The 25,437-nt window shown below is 45.7% G+C and overlaps 1 protein-coding gene and 1 long non-coding RNA gene across 3 annotated transcripts in view; one reads left to right on the plus strand and one right to left on the minus strand.

Moving 5' to 3' along the window:
- The window catches only part of LOC122679310, a 39,475-nt gene extending 19,275 nt beyond the window's left edge, over positions 1 to 20,200 (minus strand). Inside the window, exon 1 of the long non-coding RNA XR_006336362.1 lies at positions 20,112 to 20,200. This is a non-coding gene — a long non-coding RNA (uncharacterized LOC122679310). The remainder of the gene's footprint in view (positions 1 to 20,111) is intronic.
- LYN (LYN proto-oncogene, Src family tyrosine kinase) overlaps positions 18,783 to 25,437 on the plus strand; it is a 107,522-nt gene continuing 100,867 nt past the window's right edge. For both annotated transcript variants that reach the window (XM_043879878.1, XM_043879880.1), the window contains exon 1: positions 18,783 to 18,907. The gene's annotated coding sequence lies outside the window, so the exon portion shown is untranslated. The remainder of the gene's footprint in view (positions 18,908 to 25,437) is intronic.

Consider the following 25,437-nt stretch of genomic DNA (forward strand, 5'->3'; position numbering starts at 1 on the left):
CCTGACCCAGAGACCTAGACTGTGTCTCCTGCATTGGCAGGCAGATTCTTTATTGCTGAACCACCATGGAAACCCAGAATACAATTTATCCCATAACAATTAATTTATCAGAAAAATGAGCATGCAGTTTGGCAGAGGTCTTTATGTTCTAAATCAAGAGAAATCAGGCTTTAACCAAACAAGCAGTAATAAAGATTTTAAGAAATGAACAAGATCACAATTCCCTTCTTTGCTGGGAAAGCCATTCTCAGGCTTCCTCCAGGGCTGTTTTCTCTATATTATTTGGAATATGGTTATATTCAATTTAGAATTTTAATTTTACTTTTAATGTCCTGAAAAACACCCTTTTAGAATGTGTTGATTATTAAAAATTCATTATTTAAGATGGACCCTCAAGCTAAGCATAAACAGCTTATGAAATTTCTATTCCTCAAAAACTTTATTCTTTGTTTCACAACATTGTCAATTTTCTGTTTAAGCAGAAGCTTCACTGTCTCTGTTAACATCTAAGCTAGACTGGAACAGACACACATTTCTTCCTTCATTTATTTCCACCTCATTTTTTTTTTTTATAAATTTAGTATTCATTGGACCGAAACTTGCCACCAACCTCAAAATCAACCAAAAGTTATTTTTAGAGGGAAAAAAAGTGATTTCATCTTGTAAAGAATTGAAAACTCAGTTTTATGGTTAACCAGAGATGGGGTTCTTTTTCTTCTTGGTCTCTCTTTTCTCCTTCATGTGGCACAATCTTTGAAAAAGACCAGAGAATATTCCCTCCCACTTTGGTTTCAGTGTTCTAACAAGGCAGCTTCTGGGTAGAGGATGTTATCCAAGGTAGCTGAGCAGGCTGGGCTCCATCACCTTCTAGCTGGGTCATTTGGAGCAGGACTGTTGAGCCCGCTGAGATTCCATTTCCTCTGCTGTAAAGTGGGGAAAGCTGCCAGTATTGAGGCTCCCAATGCGTGGTGGATGCTCAACAATAACTTAGTGCTGCATAAATGGAGAATTAAAAGGAGATAAACTGAGCAAATACTTCAGCACATTGCCAGAAGGATGCAAAAACTTCTGCGAAGGTATTTATGAGCTCAGGAGAGGTGGCAAGAAAAAGGCAGTAGGAAAACAGGCAAGGTTTATTCTTCCTATTCATAGATAGATAGGAGGAAGGATTGACTGATTGGTAGAAGAGCCTAAATTAAAAATGAGAGGAACTGCAACCCATTTCCTGTGGACGACCAGCCCACAGCTTTGTATCGATAGATCAGCGTGGCAGATTACACAAGCCATCAACGTCCTTTCCTCGCATTGCATCTTGCTCTTTGGACTGGCATCCAGTCTTCAAATCCAGCTCTTCTTTTTGGAGACATGTTAGCAATTGCCCCTAAATCTCCTGCAGGAGTCACCCTTCCCCTGCCTCTTCAGTAAGAAGCAGTCTGGGAGTGGGGGCGCCCAGGCTGTCTCCCCTTCCCTCCTCCCTCTGAGCTGTGCTGGAGGCTTCACGGCTCACAGCCTGGAGATGCTCAGACTTTGACGCTGCATTGGACGCCACAGAGTTTGAAATGGTGAAAACACAATTGTTCCTCTTTCTCTACCGAAACCAAGTCTTCTTTGCATTTCCCTGAATTTCCTTGTTTCTCTTCTTCTCTTTCTCCGTTAATAGTATCTACTGAGAATTTCCCAGGAGCCAGGCCCCGCCAAGTCCCTTAGGAGCTGTGTCTCATTTGATCCTTACACCAGTCCCATGAAGCCTTGGTTCTTTCCATTTTAAAACTCAGAACCTGAGGCCCAGGGAGTTCAGTAATGTCCCCAGGCTTGGGTTCTGTCTAAGAGAGCACCCAGCAGCCAACCCCTGACATGAGATCTCTCAGATGCTGTGGTCAGTGTCACCCTGCACCCCCGCCTTCCAATGCCAGCCCCTCCGTCCGCAGGAATTCCCTAGAGTAGCTTCACCTTGTTCCTCCCCATCCCTCCTAACAGCAGCAGTGACTCTTTATCCATTAAATGAAGTCACAGCTCTCCTGGCCTTGGCATTCAAGCTGCATGCTCCAGCTTCAACCCCCCGTCCTTTATTATCTAAACTTCCCACAACCCCTCTCCATGACTGACCCATTTTTGAAAACTTCTTCCCCAGATGTTACACTTCCTACACACACACACACACACACACATATCCCTACACTTAGGATGTGTGTCTACATGTACACAAACATATGCACACGCATATAACACACGCCACACATCTCTGCATACTCACACTCCTCCTTAAAAGCACACACAGATGTGCTTACACACAACACTCTCTGACACACAGCCCCCTGAGCACAAACACACATCCCCACACACAAATTTCTTTACATATGCTCACACCTTTCGCACATACATCTGTATATATACACACCCCCATACACACATCCCTGCTGCTGCTATATATACACACCCCCATACACACATCTCTACACACGTATAAATACCATTTCTCTACACATGTCCCTAAATACATACTCTACATACACAACACACACCCACACACACACACACACACACACAGAGTCTGCATTATCGTACAGACATTGTACACAGGCACAACCAGGCTGGTATCTGAACACGAGTGAAAAAATTAGGGCATTTTATCATTTCACAATTCCAATGAGGGGACTGAGGGAAATTTTCTTTCCTTGTTAATTTTTTTAATGAAGTATAGATGATTTACAGTGTAAATGTATAGATGATTTAATGAAGTATAGATGATTAACTTCTGTGTACAGCCAAGTGACTCAGTTAGACACGTATATACATTCTTTTTTACATTCTTTTCCATTATGGCTTATCCATAATAGATATTAAATATAGTTGCATGTGCTCTACAGTAGGAGCTTGTTAGTTTTGTTTTTTTAAATAATGTGATTTGGCAATAAATGTACACCAAGGAGAAAGGTCTGGGCTTCCCAGGTGGCTTAGTATAAAGAATCTGCCTGCCAATGCACAAGACGCAGGAGACACAGATTCAGTCCCTGGGTTGGGAAGACCCCCTGGAGGAGGGCATGGCAGCCCACTCCAGCATTCTTGCCTGGGAAATCCCATGGACAGAGGAGCCTGGCCGGCTACAGTCCATGGGGTCACTGAGTCAGACCTGACTGAGCAACTGAACACAGCAGCCGCAGGAGAAAGGTCAGTTAAGGTAACGGAATCAAGCAGTCTTCAGGAAAGACCTCCATCTTCACCTAACTTGCTGAAGGTTATTGGTATTCCTTCTTCCTCCTGACCTTTGGCTTGGCTGTGACTTTTGGCTCCACAGCCACCAAGAGGCGAGCCCAGTTTTTCAGGTAGCACTTTCCACAGTATCTCTCCTTCTAACAATCTCTATAATTGACTTAGATTTTTACTCTTCATCTGCCCCCATTGTAATCCCAGTCCCAGAATGCAGAGCTCTTTATTGTATGTGTTCACTAGTCTTCCCAGGGCCTGACACAATGCCTGGCCCATAGCTGCCACTTGGTAAATATTGGTTGGATACACGAATAAAAGCTTTTCTTCCTGGAAAGAAGGAATTCTACAACATTTCTTATGGAGACGTCTCTGTTCAGAGGAGACATTTTTGATAACTTGAATTAGGTCGTATGAATGACTGCAAATTTTAAAAAAGGAGGAAAAAGACACCTTTATGTTTCTTCATTTTGTGTGTCACAGCTTTTCTTTCTAAAGAATTATGAAACTGAAAGCAGGGAATTCATTTTGCTTTGTCATAATGAAAGAGTGTTGCCATCCCTTTTTAATGGGAAGCTGTTATTATCATCATCATTACTAGGTTACTGACGAGCTTTTGCAGTATGTCACTTCTTGTTGTTGTTGTTGTTGTTTTTTAATTTTCCTTTTGCAATACATCAATTTTGTATGGCTCAAGGGGTAAAAAAGTCTCTTCAGTTTAGCTGCCGTAGCTTTGCAAAACGTTGGTAAAACATAGAGATTCAATCAAGAGATATCTTAGTATCAACAATTTAAGAAGAAGGAAGTACCAGAGCTTTCGAGAGTTCAGAGAGAAGGCTCAACTTGACACTGGTGTGCTTTCTGAGCTATCATCAGTGTCTACAGTTAAAGATTTTTCACTTCGAAAAGAATGACAGCAGATACCTTCACATCCTCGGATCTAAGTGTTTCACATTTACAAGGAGTAAAGTACCACGTACAATAAAACCATTTCCGATGTGTCAAGTTTTATAGTGACTCATGCGTCTGTCTAACCAGATAAATGTAACAGGACATCCTGTAGTTGCTGAGCAGTTTTTCCAATGCTTCTAAGTTTTAATTCTTTCCCTCTCCCTTCTCTCTCTCTCATTCCCTCTCGAGTCTCATGAGATGTAAAGGCAACCACATTTTAACTGATGTATGTTAGCCGCTCAGTCATGTCTGACTCCACAACCCCATGGACTGTAGCCCACCAGGCTCCTCTGTCTATGGAATTCTCCAGGCAAGAATACTAGAGTGGATAGCCATTCCCGTTTCCATTGGGTCTTCCTGACCCAGGAATCAAACGTGCATCTCCTGTATTGCAGGCAGACTCTTTACCGTCTGGGCCACCAGGAGAGTCCCTTTAACCCAATATTGAAACATAATTGTAGTCACAATTGCATGCAAAAAACAGAAAATGTTACAGATACTATTGGATGAGGACAGATCTGATCACATCCCTGCAAAATGCATTTTCATTTGGGGCACAAATCCCGTTTCTGTTGATTTTTACTCCATCATGCTCTCCTCTCCCCTCACTCCCACTCTTGTCAGGTGCTTGGTTTTGGCTGTTATTTTTCTCTTCTACTGGGACGTAAGGAACATCTCTGAAAGACTGAAGGATGTATAATTTTGTTTTGGTGACACGCTGCCTTCTACAGAGTTCCCAAACGTACTTTGAAATGATTTTGTATTTCTTCCAGTGGAACAGAGAGAGAATGACCCAATCAAGTAGGCAGCAGCAGAGTGGGCCCCCAGTTAAAATAGTCAAGGACTCATGAGAGGAGGACAAAAAGCACCTAATATGTAGAAAAAGGACGAACAATGAAGACATTAATCCAATTATTATTTAGGTTTTACTTGAAGAACAAAACATGTTGTTTCTTCGGCTAATAACAATGACTGACCCTTAGTAAACATTAACAAATTAAACTGTATTTAGTTTTTCACAAATGTCCTTCAATTTCTTAAGCACTGTATTTCACCAAGAAATTATAGTTCAGCTCAAGTTATAACAGAACTCAAGTTACAGTCCACAGGGTAAGCATGTAATGAGTTGAACTTGATCCAACATTTAATTGTTGATATTAATATATTTACACTAAGGTATTACATGGCTTCAATAATTATTCTTTCCTGCCCTTTACTGGCTGTGCGACATTGGGCAAGTTACTTAGCATCTCTGAGCTTTGCTTTCCTTACCTGTGACCTAGGGATTCACAGTCCCAACGGCAAATCTCTGTTGTTCTGCTTAGCACAGAATGAAAATGAAGGGAGTATGAGGTGGCAGAAGGACCATAAGTGCTAAAGTCAAAAAGCCCAGGTTCTGTCCTGGAAACACTGATTTTTTATACTAGTCTAGTGAAGGAACTGGCAACCCACTCCAGTATGTTTGCCTAGAGAATCCCCATGGACAGAGGAGCCTGGCAGGCTATAGTCCATGGGGTCGCAAGAGTCGGACACGACTTAGTAACTGAACCACCACCACCACCAGTGTTAGACATGAGTTTCTCTTTTCTCCCCCACCATCTGTTTGTACTGAGACGAAACAAACATCAGCTTGTGATGCCCCCTGGGCCCTCCAGGCCATTGACGGCAGCTCCTATACTTCCTTTCCTGGCTCTCTGATCCTTTTCTGTGACATTAAACTGAAAAATAGCAGCAAAACTATAGATTTTTATTGGAGAGAGAAAATAAGTAGTGTTATTACCATATATAGATGATTTCAACCTGTGTTTCCCAAAATAGAGCATAGTTTTATAAATATGAAGCATATATTAAAAATAGCTGATATCCAAGAGATTTTATATGGAAAATATTAGGCACATATAGAAGAGGTTCAATAACACTATAGCTGTCACTTCCATTTTATCATTAATCCTACAGCTGTTGTATTAACCAACTCAGCATCATATATGCTGGCTGGGCCACTGTTTCTTGATCAGAGCATTGTAAGGCACGCAAGATGGATAAATTGATGGAAAAGCTGGAAACAGAACCCAATTTCAGAAAATTCAACGCATCTTTGAATTCTCCTACTTCTCAACAGAGGGGCTCTGCCACGGCCATTTTGGACTTAAAACCTGTTGTTTGACAAGACCAGCTGAGGGGTGGGGAAAGAAGGTGATACTATTTCTGATTCCTATTTCCAAGCTTATGTCACATGTGTGTCATAATACAGGCCTACATACACGTATACATATATATGTACAATTACAGCTTCTTTGGGCTTCCCTGGTGGTGCAGGGAATCCACCTGCAACGGTGGAGACTTGGGTTCAGTCCCTGGGGTGGGAAGATTCCCTGAAGAAGGAAATGATAACCCAGTCCAGTATTCTTGCCTGGAAAATCCCATGGACAGAGGAGCCTGGCAGACTACAGTCCATGGGGTCATGAAAGAGTTGGACATGATTTAGCAACTACACAATAACAGTGGCCTCTTTAACTTCATTTCATGATTTGTCCTAAAATTGACATTTTTTTTCTCAATCTGTCTGTAGTGTAATGCATTTGATTCAGCTTAATTAGTTCTCAATCATTTCTTGAGGTTTTTTTGTTTTTTTTTTTGGAGCATGTTTAGGGTTGAAACCCAAGTGCTGCCAAAGAAATAAGTCAAAATGAACAATGACCTCTCATGACCATTTTCACTCTACCAGACTGTGCTGTGTACATCAGCAATAGTCTAAACCTTCAGGTTCAGATCGCAAAAGATCCGTGGTAAAGGCACCTTAGGAGATTTAGTGTTGGTTTTTCTAGTCATTGTAAGGTTTTCTTTCTTCCCGTTTCACAGAAACATCTAGTTGGGTGGGTTTATAAACCTTCATGATAGCTGGTGAGATTTAAGGTTCTTAATACGAACAATCTTCTTACCACTTCTTTTGTATGTAGATGCTCCTGAAATTATTTTCCTTGTTTGAACTTCTGATTCAGTTCAATTCAGTTCAGTTACTCAGTCGTGTTCGACTCTTTGCGACCCCATGAACTGCAGCACGCCAGGCCTTCCTGTCCATCACCAACTCCCAGAGTCCACCCAAACCCATGTCCATTGTGTCAGTGATGCCATCCAACCATCTCATCCTCTGTCATCCCCTTCTCCTCCTGCCCTCAATCTTTCCCAGCATCAGAGTCTTTTCAAATGAGTCAGGTGGCCAAAGTATTGGAGTTTCAGCTTCAACATCAGTCCCTCCAATGAACACCCAGGACTAATCTCCTTCAGGATGGACTGGTTGGATCTCTTTGCAGTCCAAGGGACCCTCAAGAGTCTTCTCCAACACCACAGTTCAAAGGCATTAATTCTTCTGCGCTCAGCTTTCTTTATAGTCCAACTCTCACATCCATACATGACAACTGAAAAAACCATAGCCTTGACTAGACAGACCTTTGTTGGCAAAGTGATGTCTCTGCTTTTTAATATACTGTCTAGATTGGTCATAACTTTCCTTCCAAGGAGCAAGCATCTTTTAATTTCATGGCTGCAGTCACCATTTGTAGTGATTTTGGAGCCCAGAAAAATAAAGTCAGCCACTGTTTCCACTGTTTCCCCATCTATTTCCCATGAAGTGATGGGACCAGATGCCATGATCTTAGTTTTCTGAATGTTGAGCTTTAAGCCAACTTTTTCACTCTCGACTTTCACTTTCATCAAGAGCCTCTTTAGTTCTTCTTTACTTTCTGCCATAAGGGTGGTGTCATCTGCAAATCTGATGTTATTGATATTTCTTCTGGCAATCTTGATTCCAGCTTGTGCTTCCTCCAGCCCAGCGTTTCTCATGATGTACTCTGCATATAAGTTAAATAAGCAGGGTGACAATATACAGCCTTGATGTACTCCTTTTCCTATTTGGAACCAGTTTGTTGTTCCATGTCCAGTTCTAACTGTTGCTTCCTGACCTGTATACAGGTTTCTCAAGAGGCAGGTCAGGTGGTCTGGTATTCCCATCTCTTTCAGAATTTTCCACAGTGTATTGTGATCCACACAGTCAAAGGCTTTGGCATAGTCAATAAAGCAGAAATAGATGTTTTTCTGGAACTCTCTTGCTTTTTCGATGATCCAGTGGATGTTGGCAATTTGATCTCTGGTTCTTCTGCCTTTTCTAAAACTAGCTTGAACATCTGGAAGTTCACGGTTCACGTATTGCTGAAGCCTGGCTTGGAAAATTTTGAGCATTACTTTACCAGCATGTGAGATGAGTGCAATTGTGCAGTAGTTTGATCATTCTTTGTCATTACCTTTCTTTGGGATTGGAATGAAAACTGACCTTTTCCAGTCCTGTGGCCACTGCTGAGTTTTCCAAATTTGCAGACATATTGAGTGCAGCACTTTCATAGCATCATCTTTTAGAATTTGAAATAGCTCCACTAAGTAAAAATATTGCTTTATTCTGCTCAATTAACTGCTCCAGGGCTTAATAAATTATTTTCTTGGATAAAATGCTCTGAATTGGCAATGAAAGTCCTCACAGAAAGTCTTGCTGTCAGAAGCACAGACTCTGACACCTGGAAGTCACTGTAGACGCCACGAAGACCAAACCCTAAGTTTAAAGATGAGGAGACCCAGGTGTCATAGCTCATGATTGGTGGAGCTGAGGCTAGAACCGAGCTCCTACCATTTCTAGATAATGTTCTTTCTACCAAAGAAAGGTTATTTTTTATTGCCAGCTGACATCCCAGAGAGTCTTTTTGATGCATAAAAGCATAAGATTTTTGGTTTATAAAATTAATTTTTAAAAATTGTATTGAAGTATAGTTGGTTTGTAATGTTGTATTAATTTCTGCTGTATAGCCCAGTGACCCCTATATGTGTGTGTGTGTGTATTCTTTTTCATATTCTTTTCCATTATGATTTATCACAAGATATTATGATATAAAATTAACTTTCAAGGACTTTCCTGGTGGTCCAGTGACTAAAACTCCATGCTCCTAATGCTGGGGGTGCAGATTTGATCCCTGGTCAGGGAACTAGATTCCACATGCTGCCATTAAAAGATCCTATTTGCCACAAGTAAGACCGGGTACAGCCAAATAAAGAAAGAAATCTTTGAAAAAATTAAGATAATATTTGATACACTGAAAAATCCATTCATCTAACAAACATGCACTGAGCATCTTCCCGTGCCTGGCGCAGAGCAGTGAAAGTGATCAGGACACCATCTTCAACGTAAAACCCCTCAGGACCCTCCTGGCCCTTCCTGGGGATGTGGCCATGTGCCATATGCATCCGTAGGATGATGGGGGTCTTTATTGAAGGGTGGCATGGGCACAAGTGGGATAAGGCCTGGTTCTGGCTCAGAAGCCCTGAGTGGACTTCAGTTCCCCTCTCACTAGTCCCGTGACTGTGAGCAAGTCTCTTCCTTTCTCCATGTCACCTTTTCCTCATTTGTAGCATGAGGGGCTCATCGACCATAAGATAGGATGGACCACAAGCATGTGGCCAACGCGCCTCTAAGACTTATACACATGGTGCGTGTAAGTGAGCGCCCGGCTCCTGGAACAGACTGCTGCTGCTGCTGCTAAGTCGCTTCAGTCGCGTCCGACTCTGTGCAACCCCATAGACGGCAGCCCACCAGGCTCCTCCGTCCCTGGGATTCTCCAGGCAAGAACACTGGAGTGGGTTGCCATTTTGTTCTCCAACGCATGCATGCATGCTAAGTCGCTTCAGTCGTGTCCGACTTTATGCAACCCTATGGACAGCAGCCCACCAGGCTCCTCTGTCCGCAGGATTCACTAGGCAAGAATACTGGAGTGGGTTGCCATTTCCTTCTCCAGGAACAGACTGGGGACTTATGAACGATATTACTTGCTTAGGGCTGTGGTAACAGAGGACCACAAACTGGTGGCTTAAACAACAGAACTTGACGGTCTCGAAGTTGTGGAGACCAGACATCCAAGATCAGGGTGTTGATAGGGCTGGGTCCCTCCAAAAGGCCGTGAGGAAGAATGCTCTGCCTGTCTCTCCCAGCTTCTAATAGTTTCCTAGCAACATCAGGCCATTCCTTGGCTGGTAGATGCATCACTCTGACCTGTGCCTTCATCTTTATAGGCCTTTACCTGAGTGCAAGCAGGTCTTCCTGGGTCCAGATTTTCCTCCTTCGTAGCAACAGAGTCAGGTGGAATTGCAGTCCACCCTTATAACCTCCCTTGACTTGATTACCTGCAAAGGCTTCATTTTCAAATAACACTGCATTTGCAGATACTAGAGATCAGGACTTCAGTATCTTTTTACTATTATTATTGGCTGTGCTGGGTCTTTGTTGTTGCATGCAGACTTACTCTAGTTGTGGGGAGCGGAAGCTTCTCTCTAGTTTGCTTGTGGTGGGGGGACTTCTCATTGCGGTGGCTTCTCCTGTTGTGGAGCACAGGCTCTAGGACATGAGCTCAGTAGTTGTGGCACACAGACTTAGTTGTCCCTCAGCGTGTGGAATCTTCCTGGACCAGGGATTGAACCCATGTCCCCTGCATTGGCAGGCGGACTCTTAACCAGTGGACAACCAGGGAAGTCCGGGACATCAGTATCTTTGGGGGAAAGAATTCAACCCATAAGGACTACTGGTGGGTCTGCTCAATGAACCAAGACTGAACGTCACCTCTCTGGGCTCCCTCAATGTGGTGACAGCCTCTTTGCACGCTCACGCTTCATTTGGCAAACTTACTGAGTCCCTGCAGCTCCTCTGCACTGAGCTTGGAGCTGTGAATAACATCAACCCCACTTCCCCCCAAAAAAACAGAGAGAGACACAACCTGGATCCCCCTTCAGTCCACCATCTGGCACAGGAGTGCCATATAAATAACAGCATTAGAATAAAGGTGGAAAGTGACAAGTGTCAACCAGAGCTAGAGATAACTTTCTGCAGGATTTCAAAGGAGAAAGAGAGGCAATGAATCTAAAGAAGACTTCCTGGAGGAGGTGGCACTTGAACTGGCCCTTGAAGGATGGGTAGGAGCTGACCATGGGAAGATGGAGGGAAAGGGAAAGTATGAACACAAAGACATAAAGGTATATGTTGGTGCAGCCTACACCACACAGGAACACCTCCGAATCCCAAGTCCTCAAAGCATTGCTGGGTTTCTGTTCCTCCTTCCACCACCGCCCCCACCCCATTGCCCCAGGCCATCACGACTTTCTGCAGAGATTAGGAAAACTGGTCACTTACTGCCTTCACAGGACTTGTGTGAGGTACATGTGACTTAGTTTATAGACGGACAAAGAGTCACATTAAGTCCAGTTTACCCAGTAATCACTGGGGAGCCTCTTCTGATCCTGGGGTCATGAAAATGAGCAATTCAGGTTCAAAATCATATTTGTTCTGTTGAAACTCTTCCAGGGGGTGGAATTAAGTTCTAACTTTACTCATGTGACATTTTTCCTTTTGTAACTTTAAATCCTACTACCTGTAATCAGATCTGAAGAATCCCTCAGTAAGAACCAGTTAGCTCTTGTGCTGATGGTGATTTAGTAACTACGTCGTGTCCGACTCTTGGAACCCCACAGACTGCAGCCCACCAGGCTCCTCTGTTCATGGGATTCTCCAGGCAAGAATATGTGAGAGGGTTGCCATTCCCTTCTCCAGGGCATCTTCCCGACCTAGGAATCAAACCAGTGTCTCCTGCACTGCAGGCAAATTCTTTACCATCTGGGCCACCAGGGGAGCCAGATAGCTCACAGGACAGCTCATAGGACAGTATTTTTAGGATGGCGGTGTTCTTGAAGCTTAACAATAACTAATCAAAGTAAACAGGACTTCCGAGGAACAGACACACATAAACTATTTAGATCGACAAAAAGATACACCCAGAACACAAGAAAAACATAAACCCACCCTGGTGTGAATCCACCCTTTAGAGGGCAGTTGAGATTTTACTGAGTGACTTGGAGAAATACTCTGCATTCCCTGGACTTTTTCTGGAAGTGGAGGTAAGGAAAGGAATACGATAACGAAGGAGCCATAGGGCTCTCCCCTAACACTGGCGCTGAGACCAGCCCGTGGGACTCATATTAACACACATCGCATAAAGTTAGAATCCAGAGAGTCCTATGAAACACTTCTCTCCTTACAGCAAAGGTGGCCGTGTGTGTAAAAGAAGTGGTAATAGCCAAATCATGTTATCAGGCTGACTCTGAAGAGATCTGGGGGAATTCAGTTGCTGCCTTCTACTAGGGCAAACAACAGAAGCTGAATTCATCTGAGGCTGAGATCATTCAAAGGCAGTGTAGACAGAAACATCTAAGATGGTCATCAAACTGAAGACACACATCTGTGCATAAAAATGATATAACATTAAGAATTTACTGCATAGCACAGGGAATTCTGTTCAATACTTTGTAATGATCAATAAGGAAATAGAGTTTAAAAAAGAGTGGCTATATATATATGTGTGTGTGTGTGTGTGTATATATAGGATTCCCTGGTGGTTCGGTCAGTAAAGAATCTTCCTGCAATGTAGGACACCTGGGTTCAATCCCTGGGTCGAGAAGGTCCTCTGGAGAAGGAAATGGAAACCCATTCCAGTGTTCTTGCCTGGAAAATCCATGGGGCTATAGTCAGACGTGACTTAGCTACTAAACAACTACCACCATCATATGTATATGTATAACTGACTCACTTTGTTGTATAGCAAAAACTAACAGAACACTGTAAATCAACCATACTCCAATAAAAAAATTAATTTAAAAAGTGATATAACTCTGGCCAATGCAGATCAAAAAGATGAGAAAAGTCATCAACTTCTCACAGACATCCTCACGTGGCCGTGTCTTCACCTGACACTGTTTTTCTGGATCGAATTCAAAGCGCTGTCTTATTTCTCACTCCTAGAAAGAAACACAGGCTGACTGAAGGGGTCACTGGGTGAATGAGGGGTGCCGGCCTGAGCCACACCCTGAAGGGCCCCTGACAGTTCATCATGAAAGGTCACGATGCACAATTCTGTTGACACAGGGTGACAGGAAGCTCTGGGAAGGAGATGGGCTTGTTTCATGCAGGGCAGACATCCCAGTGTAGCCCGTTCATGTTTAACTACTTTTCCGTCATATCTATGAGAGATGCCAGGGCCTCAGACATCACCCCCGCCATCACTGAGCAGCAGGGAGGGTCTCCCCCGACAGGAGCATCTCTCTGCACACTCGTCACCTGGGTCCATGGGGTGGGACACACACCAGAGCCCGTTCCTGGAGTTCCCACATGGACCCTTGAGATTGGGTGCAACTTGAGATCCCTAAACCAGTGTAACCAGGAACGCTTCCCCACAGAACAGCTGAAGGAGACCTTCGAGAAGGTGCAGTAGAAAACATAACAGGAGAGCCTGGCAGCGCTGCAGAAGAGCTCAGGCTGGTCCAATCCCGGGCACCATCCCAGCCCAGCTGCTGCAGCGGGACTCCTGCTCAGCTCTGACCACAGAGTTGACTGGACGCCCCCCCCCCATCCACTGTCCCCTTTGTTAAACAATTTGTTTGTTGCTGTGACCATTACAGGTGACCAGTGGAGATGCATTTTCCAGCAGGAATTACATTGCACGACCGGTCTCAAGATTAAGGTCTGCACGATGCTCCCCGCTGGATGCCCGGAGTAGCAGACCTCGTTTGTTCCAGGGGGAGGTCTCTTTCTGCAGCCCTTTCCCCCCAGCGCCTCCCTTAGGGTCCAGCCCTGCTTCCTGCACTGCACTGGCTTACTCCCCACAAAGCTCACCTTCCTTCACGGTGACCTGGGCACCACATGACCCTTTGTCCCTCCAACTCCATCCAAACTGCCCAAATCTTAATGTCGACCAGCCTTAAGAAATCTCTCTGGTTAGACAACATCGTGAAACTGCTATGAAAATTAAGTGGTTCTATGCCCTTCTGTCTGATCCTTGCCATCTGTTTTTCCAAATTCTTCCCACCTCCTTTAACTGACACATCCAGTTTCAGAAAGTTCTTTTAGTTCAAAAGTCATGGGATAGAGCATTTGGCAGCCATCACAGTGACCATCAACTCAGGTAAGAATCATCAAGGGATGCTGTCTGGGAAAAAGTCTGATGAAGAATAGGAATCTTTCAGTGGACAGAGAGTACAAAGATGGCTAAACACGGACAAAGAATCTGGCAGAAGACATCTGGTGAGCCTTTGTGCTCTCTTTGGAACTTTTCTCTACATCTGAAATCAGGAAAAGCTAAATACCTGAGTTCCTAGACACCAGAAGAGCACTCAGAAAATGGGTTTTGCACCTCTACACATGAGATCAGGGCAGAGTCTAGGGTCCTGAGACCAACTTAATTTGAGGGTCTGGGCATCCTTGCTGACGACCAGAGGTAGGAAGGAGGGGGAGGTGGCAATGTGACCCCCCCTCCTCAGAGAAATGAAGTCAGAAGCAATTAGCTTTTGGGTTTTCCCTGGTAGATTCCAAGAACCCCCAACCTGACTACAGGAGACAATTTCTTTCTTTAAAAAATTATTTTATTAAAGTAGGAAAGTGAAAGTGTTAGTTGCTCGATCATGTCTAACTCTTTGTGACCCTTGGACTGTAGCCTGCCAAGCTCCTAGTGGATTAAGAATATTGTGCTAGTTTCTGGTGTATAGCAAAGTGATTCAGTTATACATATATATAACAATTTGCATCTTCTAATCCTAAATTCCCAATTTGTCCCTTCCCCATGCCCTTCTTGGCAACCACAAGTCTGTTCTCTATATCTGTGAGTCTGTTTCTACTTCGTAAAGTTCATTTGTATCTTATTTTAGATCCCACACATAAGTGATACCACATGATATTTGTCTTTGTCTGTCCAACTTCACTTAGTATGATCATCTCTAGGTCTATCCATGTTACTGTATATGGCATTGTTTAGTTCTTTTTTATGGCTGAATAGTATTCCAAGGAGAGACTTTCTTAGACATAGTATTATTGGTCTCATTACCATGTAGAACAATCTTGCATATCACTGAGCAACAAATTAACTTTGTTGTAAATTTGATAAGGTTCCAATCCTAGTTATTGGTGTTACTATTACTGTTTGGCTCAGTTTTAATAGTTTCTTATTCAGGTAGCTTAGATCTTCCTTTATAAAAAAGTAAAGCAACTTAGGAGGACTCAGCCTCGATTTCTCTCTTTGCTTCCAGGCCTGCTGTGCTGTGTCTGAGGTGTCTCAGGCTGAGAAGCCTGAACTTCATAGGCAGCCTTCTTATATAAGGGTCTGAGTTGAGCTTTGTTATCAGTCCGAGTTCAATTCCAGCGCATGCAATTCCAGGGTTCAATTCCAGCACATGCAACCTCAGCAAGGTGAATTTGGAAACACCCTGGTGGGACATTGAGGTAAATGAATGTACTTTTAATTTGTACTATTTAATTAATGTACTATTTAATTAATTCTGTTTTCTTTTTTCGGCCTCACTGCACAGCATACAGGATCCTAGTTCCCTGACCAGAGACTGAACCCGTGCCCCCTGAAATAGAAGCGTGGACTGCCAGGGAATTCTCTGAATGAATGCACTTTAGCTGAAGTTCAAGTAAAATGCTTAAGGCACATTTACATCACTTTTATGATTTCCTCACTTCAAACAACTTGTTTGATTCATCAGTGCTAAATGCATCAGATGAAAGGCTTCCCAGAGTGTTTTGCTAGAAACACTGGTGAGAAGCAGAAACCCATCTGTTTTGCACGTTTGCCCCATATTCTCCCAGAACAATTGGCTGGGGGTCTTTCCCAGTGGCTCCCCAACATGGCTATTCACTGGAACAATCTGATGATTGGGTCCCCTCCAGGCTTCCCTTTAAAGACCTGGGAAGGGAATTCCATGGCAGTCCAGTGGTTAGGGCTTTGCAATTCCATTGCAGGGGGCTCGGGTTCAATTTATGGTCAGGGAATTAAAATCCTGCATGCTGTGCACGGGAGCCAAAAACAAACAAATAAAATAATAAAATTTTAAAAAATAAATGAAGACCAGGGAAGGCCTGGACTGGTGATTTCCAGGTGCCACTCAGTTGAGCACAACTGACCTGCATTATTGCTCAGGCCCGTGGCTATGTCTGCAAGAGTCAGATGGAGAGTCTTAGCCTCTACTCTGCCCCTCCAGGCAAAGCCAACCCGGGGGGCTCTGCAGATAATCCTAGAGTTGTGCTGAGGAGCCTGAAGCCCTGGAGGGCAGCTCCCAGAGAGGAGCAGGGGCACCGGGGAAAGTCCACACTGTAACAGTGGTGAGTATTGCACACTGTACCTTTTCTGGACGAATAGAGAGGAGTTTAGCCAGGACACTTGCGTGTGCAGAGTGAGAAGCGGGTGAGCTTGAGGAAGGACATTTTAGGGGCAGGAGACTAACAAAAAGTGATTATTAAGAGATTATATTACATCGTGTGTGTGGAACTTTTGAAAACTGTAAAGCACTATAGAATTTAAAGAATCATTCAATAAAAACAAAATTCAGTCAGTTCAGTTCAGTTCAGTTGCTCAGTTGTGTCCGACTCTTTGCAACCCTATGAACTGCAGCATGCCAAGCCTCCCTGTCCATCACCAACTGGCAGTTTGCTCAAGCTCATGTCCATTGAGTTGGTGATGCCATCCAACCATCTCATCCTCTGTCATCCCCTTCACCTCTTGCCTTCAATCTTTCCCAGATTCAGGGTCTTTTCAAATCAGTCAGTTCTTCACATCAGGTGGCCAAAATATTGGAGTTTCAGCTTCAGCATCAGTCCTTCCAAAGAATGTTCAGGACTGATCTCCTTTAGGATGGACTAGTTGGATCTCCTTGCAGTCCAAGGGACTCTCAAGAGTCTTCTCCAACACCACAGTTCAAAAGCATCAATTCTTCAGCAGTCAGCTTTTAACTGAAAATAAATAAATAACCCTTCTGGGGATCTCTTTTGGAGATCTTTACTTTTACCACCAAAAAAAAAAAAAAAAGGCAAAAGAAGAAGAAATGGTAGCGCTTGGTGCAAGCCTAGCTCTGCCTGATGGTTTCATTTTTTAAGTCCCCAGAACAAGAATCAAACCCTGTGCCCCCTGCATTTGGAGCACAGTCTTAACAACTGGACCTTCCCTGATGATGTTTTGTTTCTTACTTCAAGAGCCCTTTTACCAAAAATACAAAAACTGGCAAGAACTTCTAGACGGATTAACCAACACCAAACACTCTGTGTGCTGTTCTTATCTGCCAGATGCCTTTAGCCAGGATCTCAAGGACTCACTGGTAATAGCAAATATTTTAAATTAAAGCCAAAATATTTGAAAGGTCGTTCTGAAGAAAAGTCCAGGAAACGGGCTCTCACATAGTGAATTACTCAGCAGGATCCAAGCTAGTCAACACTTTCCAGCAGGTCACCCAATCTCTCCTCTTCAGCAAGAAACTGACTACATACCAGTGATCATCATCAGTAGAAACCACACTACTTACTGGCCTTGTTTAAGGCGGTAGTTTGCAGACCTTCGTCCTCTGGTACCAGTAATAAGTGACTACTCCATGGGTTATGTTACAAGATGGTAGACTTGATCCCAGGACTGTGGTTGCAAACTCCGGTGGGGCCAGCCTCCTAAGAACATTGTTATTAAAAGGTTATCGGTCTGACAAGCTTAGGCTTGTCAAACCAATGTCTGGCTCCCAATAGGCCCTATGCAGGTGTCTGCTGTTGACATAAACTCCAAAATCTACTACAGGGGACTAATTATTTCCTTGTAAATTCTGAGCTGCAGTGCAATGGTGGGATTCCAGGGAGCAGGAATCTTGCTTAGAACGCGTGGGTATCCACAGGGCCAGACACTGATTCTCTACCCTGGGTTTTTAAGTGGTATTCACTCAGTTGGACCATGAGCTTGAAGATGAAGTCTTGTTTCAACAAACACTGGTCAGGTATGTGCAGCACGCAAGGATGCAGAGATGGTAGGAGGGAAAGATTAGGGCGATCATGACCGTGTGCAAGGCGCAGTGCCCTTTATAACCTCCCAGCAGCCCTGTCTCCATTTTTCCAGGAGGAAATTGAAGTCTTAAGGAACCGGGTAACTGCCAGACCATCTAACGCCACGGCCACCTCCACCCCCATCAGTACGCCCCCAGGTACACCCTTAAGGACAGACTCTACGGGTTAAGAGCTAAAGGAGACCCGGAGCATCCTCTTTCCAGAGGACTCCAAATGTTGGGGGACCCGAGCGCCCTCTCTGCTGCCAGGAGCACCCCTCTTCTTAATACTGGGGAGTAGGCTGGAAGGGAAGGAACCGAGACGCGAGGGGCTCCTTCGCTGTGCAGGACGCCAGCTGCCGGGCGAGCACCTGGAAGACCCTTCAGTCCGTCTGCAGGCTCCCGGGCTCTGCGCACCGGGACGCAAGTCTGTGCCTTCGAAGCGCTGCGCGACGGCCACGCCAGCGCCCCAAACCTTGGGCAGGGGCCAAACGGTCACTTCCCCGCCCTCCAGGCGCGGTATGCAAATCCGAGCACCAGGAAGTAGCTGGGACCTCCCGGCCGAGCTCGGCGACGGCCAGTTCCTCCGCCACTGCTCCGGGCCGCCGCCGCCGCTCGCTCCGGGCCGTGGCGCCTCCGGGCCGGTCGCCCTGCAGCCTCCAGCCCGCGGCAGGCGGGGCGGCCGCGCCACCCAGGCCCCCGCCCGCACCCCGCACCCCGCGCGCCTCCGCCTCGTCCTGCCTCTCCGGGCCGCCCCGTCGCGGCCCCATTTCGGACCCTCGGCCACCGTGGAGCGCCGCCGCCGCCCCGCGACTCACACACGGAGCTGGTGAGTCCCGGGCGGGACCCGGGAGGGGTGGGGGTGGGGGGGTGTGCAGCGCGGGAGTGGGGAGCGCGCGGCAGGGCGGTGAGTACGCTCGGATGCCTTCCGCCCGCGGAGACTCGGCCCCGGGAGCGCGATCGCGGGGGCAGGCGGCTCCGCAGGTGTCTCGGTGCCCCGGGCGCAGGGGCGGGGCGGGCGCACCGCGGAGCCCTCCGGCGCTGCCCCTAGGGCCGGATGCTGTCCCCGCGCGGGCGGGGAAGCCCGTCTCCACGCGGAGCGCGCGCGCGGCGGGGATCCCCGGGGGGACCCCAGGCCTGCACAGTCGGGTCTCCCCTGAGGACCCCGGGGCCCCTCGGCGAACTGCGGGCATCTGCCCTTCTCGGGGCCCGGGCGGAGCTTGACGTCCGGGCGCTGCGGCGGAGGCGGTGCGCACCCTCCCGCCGAGCCCGGCGCCTCCCGGCCTGCGGAGCCGCAGCCCCGAGCCCCCTGCGGCCAAGAGGAAGCGAGAGTTATTTTAAGAATTCAGGGGTTGCCTTTCCTTCGCCTTGGGGGAAGGGTGTGAGCGTCAGTTCCCACTTTACTGCGTTATCTCGGCCACTGTGGTGTCTTCGAGATGCTAAGCATTTATGTTTCATCTAATAGCAAGCGTGATCGTGGGGTGTGTGTCTATGTGTGTGTCTGTCTGTTTGAATTACCCCAAATTCGCCCAACTTCTTTGTCATCTCAGAAACTCGAGTTGAACCCAGGCTTCTCAGTTTCCTAGCTAAGTGTGAACTGGGGACCGTTACTGAAATTCTCGGTTAGGGTTTCCTTGTCTACCTTCTGAGCTATTTATTGCATGTAAAGCTCCAAGCACATACTAGGCATTCCATAAACGGTGCTGTTATTATTGCAAATAATTTTGTCCATAACAACGAGGCTCCCTGGTTCTTTGCAGTTTGATGATTTTAAACCTAAGACAGCTTATCCAATTTAGCCACTTGACCTTACTGATACACTGCATAATAAATACACCAGTGATTTACTGTCCCAAAGCAGGGCCCGGAGTCTGGCTCAGGCTGAGAACAAGCCAATGAGGAGGTTTGACTTACTTTTGATTTTTTGGCTACCCCCAGCTGTCTGTAGGGTTCAGAAGGGCTGGGGTGGGTGTGGGGGTGGGTCTCTCTCTCCAGCACCTTCTAAAGCAGGGTGGAGGGAAATAGGCACTTACCAAGTCCTCGGAATCTGTCCTGATAAGGTGAGCTCTGCTGGAAAAGGGTAGGATTCAGGTAGCTCCTTGTTCTCTCTCGGAAGTCAGTGTTTTGAGGCTTGAAGACATTTAATTTGATCACAAGAGGCTCTTGATGATTGGTCCTCTTTGGGTGCAGAATGGGGTAACCTTCTTCCTGAGAGAAGGATAGAGGGCAGCCGATGTGAAGGGAGAAAAAAACAGGAGCCAGGAAGCCTGAGTTTGGGTGTCTTCCATCACTTATCAGAGCTGTGATTTGGGATAAATTACTTGGACCATTTATCCCATCAACATCTCCTTCACAGTGGTAATTAGCATTATATTATGATTTGCCCATATGTGTATAGTCTATTTTCATCACTACAATTAAATGTCCGTGAAAACAGCTTTGTCTGGTTTGTCCAAAACGCCAGCCCTGGTGCCTGTCACACGGTCGAGATTGCTTGAAAGAAGGAAGGAGGGTCTCCTCCAAGCCTGGCCCCGTGCAAGTCTGAGGAACAGGGCTGGCCCCTAAGGCATCTGTAGCCCACTGGCCCTCTAGTCCTGGCTTCTAAAATGGGAATTGGAGGAACTTGACAGTCAAGCTATCCCAGCGCTAGAGTTCTCCGCTCAGGACTGGTTTCCGTGCTGTAACACTGGGAGAGAAGTCTTGATTTGGAATGTTAAGATGCAGCCTGCAAAGCTGACATCTGGGCAAGCTGTTATGCAATCAAAAAGACACACAACATCCTAGAATCATCAATGTTGGAAACGTTTGTAGAGTACTTGTGTGATACCTGAATGCTGCCCATGGCATTCTCTTAGCAGAAAAGTAGTCCAGCGAGGTAGTGATTCAATGATTCCCAAAGCTTTTTAGTTCCATTATTTTTGTATTCAAAAAAAAAACACCAAGACATTTGAGATGCTAACTGGTTCAAACGAATATATGGTGTTGTAACTTACAAACATGAAATCATATTATCCATAAACGAACCCATATTCATTTAAAATCTGCACAAATGGGAACACATGCCCCCCAGCATGGAACATTGCTATGGCCCACTCACACCATTGATCTGTGACCTCCGCGTCCTCAGGCATGGGGAGAGTTGACAAGGAAAGGTCATCGCATCACTAGTTGGGAGGCTGATCAGTGACATGTTAATGTCAGAGACAGTCTCAGACCTTTCCTTGGCTCCTCTGCCAATGGTGGTACTGATGATTTTTGCTGATCCAGGGCTCTGAAGCCTTCTGAACACTGATTTCCTCCAAACCTCTCAGGACCCTGCACAGTAGGCAGGGACCCAAAAAAAAAGAGGCCAGTTTGCGGGGGGTGGGTTGGCATGTCCAAGGTCACAGGCCTGATTAAGTAGTCTCGTTGGGCCTAGTAGGTATGTTTTCCCACTCCAACTCTAAGAGCTTTTCCCACTTTTCTGCCTTTGGATCCATTACTTAAAAGTAAAGAAATGAACTCATCATTCAATAAACATTTTAAGGACAGAATCACAAGGTCATCTTCTTCTATCACATGGAGAGGGTCTGCACTAAGGAACTGTCAGAGTAAATGAGCTGGTGGACAAGTGAGCAGGGTGCGGAGGCTGTTCTGTCGAGCTGAGTTTCTGTGCCTTTCAACTTTGCTACCTGCTCAGGGAAAGGGGAGCCCTGATAAGTCCCCAGATGACATCTGTCCTGGTCACTGTCAGAGCAGCACTAGTGACTGCCTTCAGGGCTATTCCATGCTTATGGGTCAGCATGATGTTGTTGTTTAGTCACTAAGTCGTGCCCAGCACTTTTGTGACCCCATGGACTGTAGCCCACCAGGCTCTTCTATCCTTGGGACTTCCCAGGCAAGAATCTTGGAGTGGGTTGCCATTTCCTTTTTCAGAGGATCTTCCTGACCCAGGGGTCCAATCCGAGTCTCCTGCATTAGCAGGTGTAATCTTTACCACTGAGCTACCTGGGAAGCCCCTGGGATAGTATAGAAACACTCAATGATACTTTGTAAAAAAGCTCCCCCTAGCTTCTTTATAAACCCTACCTGTATGGTTTTTTTTTTTTTTTTTTATGAACCAACCCTGTATAGTTATTATAACAGTGAGAGGTGTCATTCGAGGGGAACATACCAGGTGAGGAGACAGGGCCCATGGGATGCATGTGGAAACACGCAGCCTCCTTCCTGGGCTCCTGTTGTGGACCAGGCTCATCCTAAGTCCACACTCCTATAATGGATAGACATTCCTTCCCAGCTTTTAAGATTGATGAGAAGGACAAGGAAGAGGAAGTTGGTCAGAAGTACTGAAAGATTTCTTACAGCTGCCTGGTTTCCTGATACTTAAATTGTGAAACCTTGAGTTCAGTCTCTCATCATTTCTGACATTTATTTTGAGTAAGTTCCCATTTGGGGGAGAAGCCCATGAGTAGAAAATAGTATGGAAATCTTCCCATAGTGGTGGTTTAGTTGCTAAGTCCTGTCTGACTCTTGCGACCCCACAGACTGTAGGCTCCTCTGTCAATGGGATTTTCGAGATGAGAACACTGGAGTGGGTAGCCATGCCATTCCCTTCTTCAAGGGACCTTCCCCACCCAGGAATCGAACCCGGATCTCATGCATTGCAGGCAGATTATTTACTGACTGAGCTGCGAGGGAAGCCCTGCCCATGGAGGGATTCAAATTTTTGGAACAGACCAGTTTAAAGACTCAGACCTTCTTTCAGATTCCCTTGACTGCATTAGCTGAAAGGGCTGTCTTGTCATTTAGAACGACAAGTTTCAGGAGTTACTTGGGATGATGTGTGGAAAAGGCTCATCCACGCTGGCCAGTTGCAGGGGCTATTATCACCCTGGTTCTTCCCTCTTGGGCTTTCTCTTCAGTCTTGTCCTGATGTTCACTTTGCCTTGTTGTTCTTGTTCAGTCGCTCAGTTGTGTCAGACTCTTCCTGACCCCACGGACAACAGCACGCCAGCTTTCCCTGTCCTTCACCATCTTCTGGAGCCTGCTCAAACTCATGTCCATTGAGTTGGTGATGCCATCCAACCTCTCATCCTCTGTCGTCCCTTTTCTCCTCCTGCTTTCAATCTTACCCGGCATCAGGGTCTTTTCCAATGAGTTGGCTCATTGCATCAGGTGGCCGAAGTATTGGAACTTCAGCATCAGTCCTTCCAGTGAATATTCAGGGCTGATTTCCTTTAGAATTGATTGGTTTGAGCTCCTTACAGTCCAAGGGACTCTCAAGAGTCTTTTCCAACACCATAGTTCAAAAGCATCAATTCTTGGGCACTCAGCCATTTCTAGCTCTCCCATCTGTATAAGACTACTGGAAAAACCATAGCTTTGACTATATAGAACTTTGTTGGCAAAATAATGTCTCTGCTTTTTAGTATGCTGTCTAGGTTGGTCATAGGTTTTCTTACAAGGAGCAAGTGGCTTTTAATTTCATGGCTGCAGTTACTGTCTGCATCTTAGTACTGACTAAGCATCAACACTCCTGATTTGCTGCCAAGCTGTTTAATGGCAGTTGTATTTATAATCAGAATACAATTTTCCTTTTATAGAACTCTTCCAAAGTGTTGGTTACTTATCTCTGCTTTATGTACCGTCGACGTATGTCCAGTCTCTCCTCTCTAACTCTCCTCTCTTCAACTCCTTTCTCACTGTCTTACAGAGCCTGCGTTGATAGGAACTGACCATTATTGGTTAACCTCAGTGTAACTGTGTTCTTTCTTCATTGTGCTTAGATGTGTAAGTGATGTTCCATAAAATGATGGACGAATGGGGATATGTTAACAGAGACCATTGGATGGATGTTTCTTGGTGCTTGCTGTGGGCTCTGCTCTTGATGAGCCGTGGGACTCGGAGAAGGAAGTCTTCATTGAGAGATTCCGAGGGTCTCTAAGTGTCTCATTTCCTTTTTACCATTCACACTTAAGACAAAGTCAGATATTATCGGGCCTGCCCACACTCTCCCTGTTTCTTTCTTTTTTTTTTTTTTTAATTTTAGTTTTTTAACACCAAAAACATTTTGTACTGGGGTGTAGCCAATTAACAATGCGGTGATGGTTTCAGGTGGACAGCAAAGGGACTCAGCCCTACATATACATGTATCCATTCTCTCCCAAACCCCTCCCATCCAGACTGGCGCATAACACTGAGCAGAGTGCTATGTGCCATATAATAGGTTTTTGTTGGTTATCCATTTTAAATATAGCAGTGTGTACATGACCTTCCCAAAGTCCTTAACTATCCCTTCTTCCCGGCAACCATGAGTTCGTTTTCTAAGTCTGTGAGTCTCTTTCTGTTTTGTAAGTTCGTTTGTATCGTTTCTTTTTTAGATTCCGCATATAATGGATGTCCTATGATATTTCTCCTTCTCTGCCTGGCTTACTTCACTTGGTGTGACTCTCTAGGTCCATCCATGTTGCTGCAAATAGCCTTATTTCATTCTTTTTAATGGCTTCACACTCCCCCCTTTCTGTAAGCATCTAATGTCACTCTCTGTATTGACCCCGAGTCATGCTGGTTGGAAGATCACTGTCAGCTCTCCCCAGTTCCCCGTTCCCTCTCCACTGGTCCAGGGCTTGGTGGGAACTGTGGTGACTTTTTGGCACTGGTGTGGGTCCCCAGTGAGACAGTAAGGCAGGTCTGGGTTCATCCTGCCTCCAGCCAGAGTGGAGATGTCTCCCAGGTGCTGGGCCTTCTGGGTGCCTCCAGTCTTCCTGGAAACGTTAACCCACACAGGGGCGAGGGCAGCTGAGAAGCTTGTCTCAGAGGGACTGTCTGGAGAGGGAGGCCCACTTCTGCTTTCCAGAGGGAAGCTGGGTCATAGAGCACAGAACTGCAGTGGGAGGCCCCAAGATAGTGATACTTCCTTCTGCTTCGAAGGCCCAGGCCCGTCATTTGCCTGCAGCCCCACCTTCCTCACCACCCAGCCCTGCTTTTTCCTCTGGATTGGGGTTCTTTCTACCATCTTCTTGGCAGCTGGTCCTTGAGAAGGCGGAAGGGAGGGGAGGGGAGGGAGGAACAGAATGAAGACAGTCCTCAGTGCGGAGCCTCCTGGGGTGGGGAGACGACTCCCACGGCCATGCTGGATTGTTCAGCCACAGAAAGATGTTCGTTTTGAAATCCTCCATCATGGAAATCATTACAAAACTCTGACTAGAGGTTTTGAAATCTTTTAATGTTCAGGCAGTATAATAATTTCTTAATCTTAACTACAGTGGTTCAGTGCTGTTTTAAAAATTCTTTAAAAAAATAATAAAAATTCTTTAAGCTGTGTTAGTCGCTCAGTCGTGGCCAACTCTTTGTGACCCCCATGGGTGCAGCCTGTCAGGC

Source organism: Cervus elaphus, chromosome 21 (genome assembly GCF_910594005.1).
Source record: "Cervus elaphus chromosome 21, mCerEla1.1, whole genome shotgun sequence".
NCBI lineage: Eukaryota > Metazoa > Chordata > Mammalia > Artiodactyla > Cervidae > Cervus > Cervus elaphus.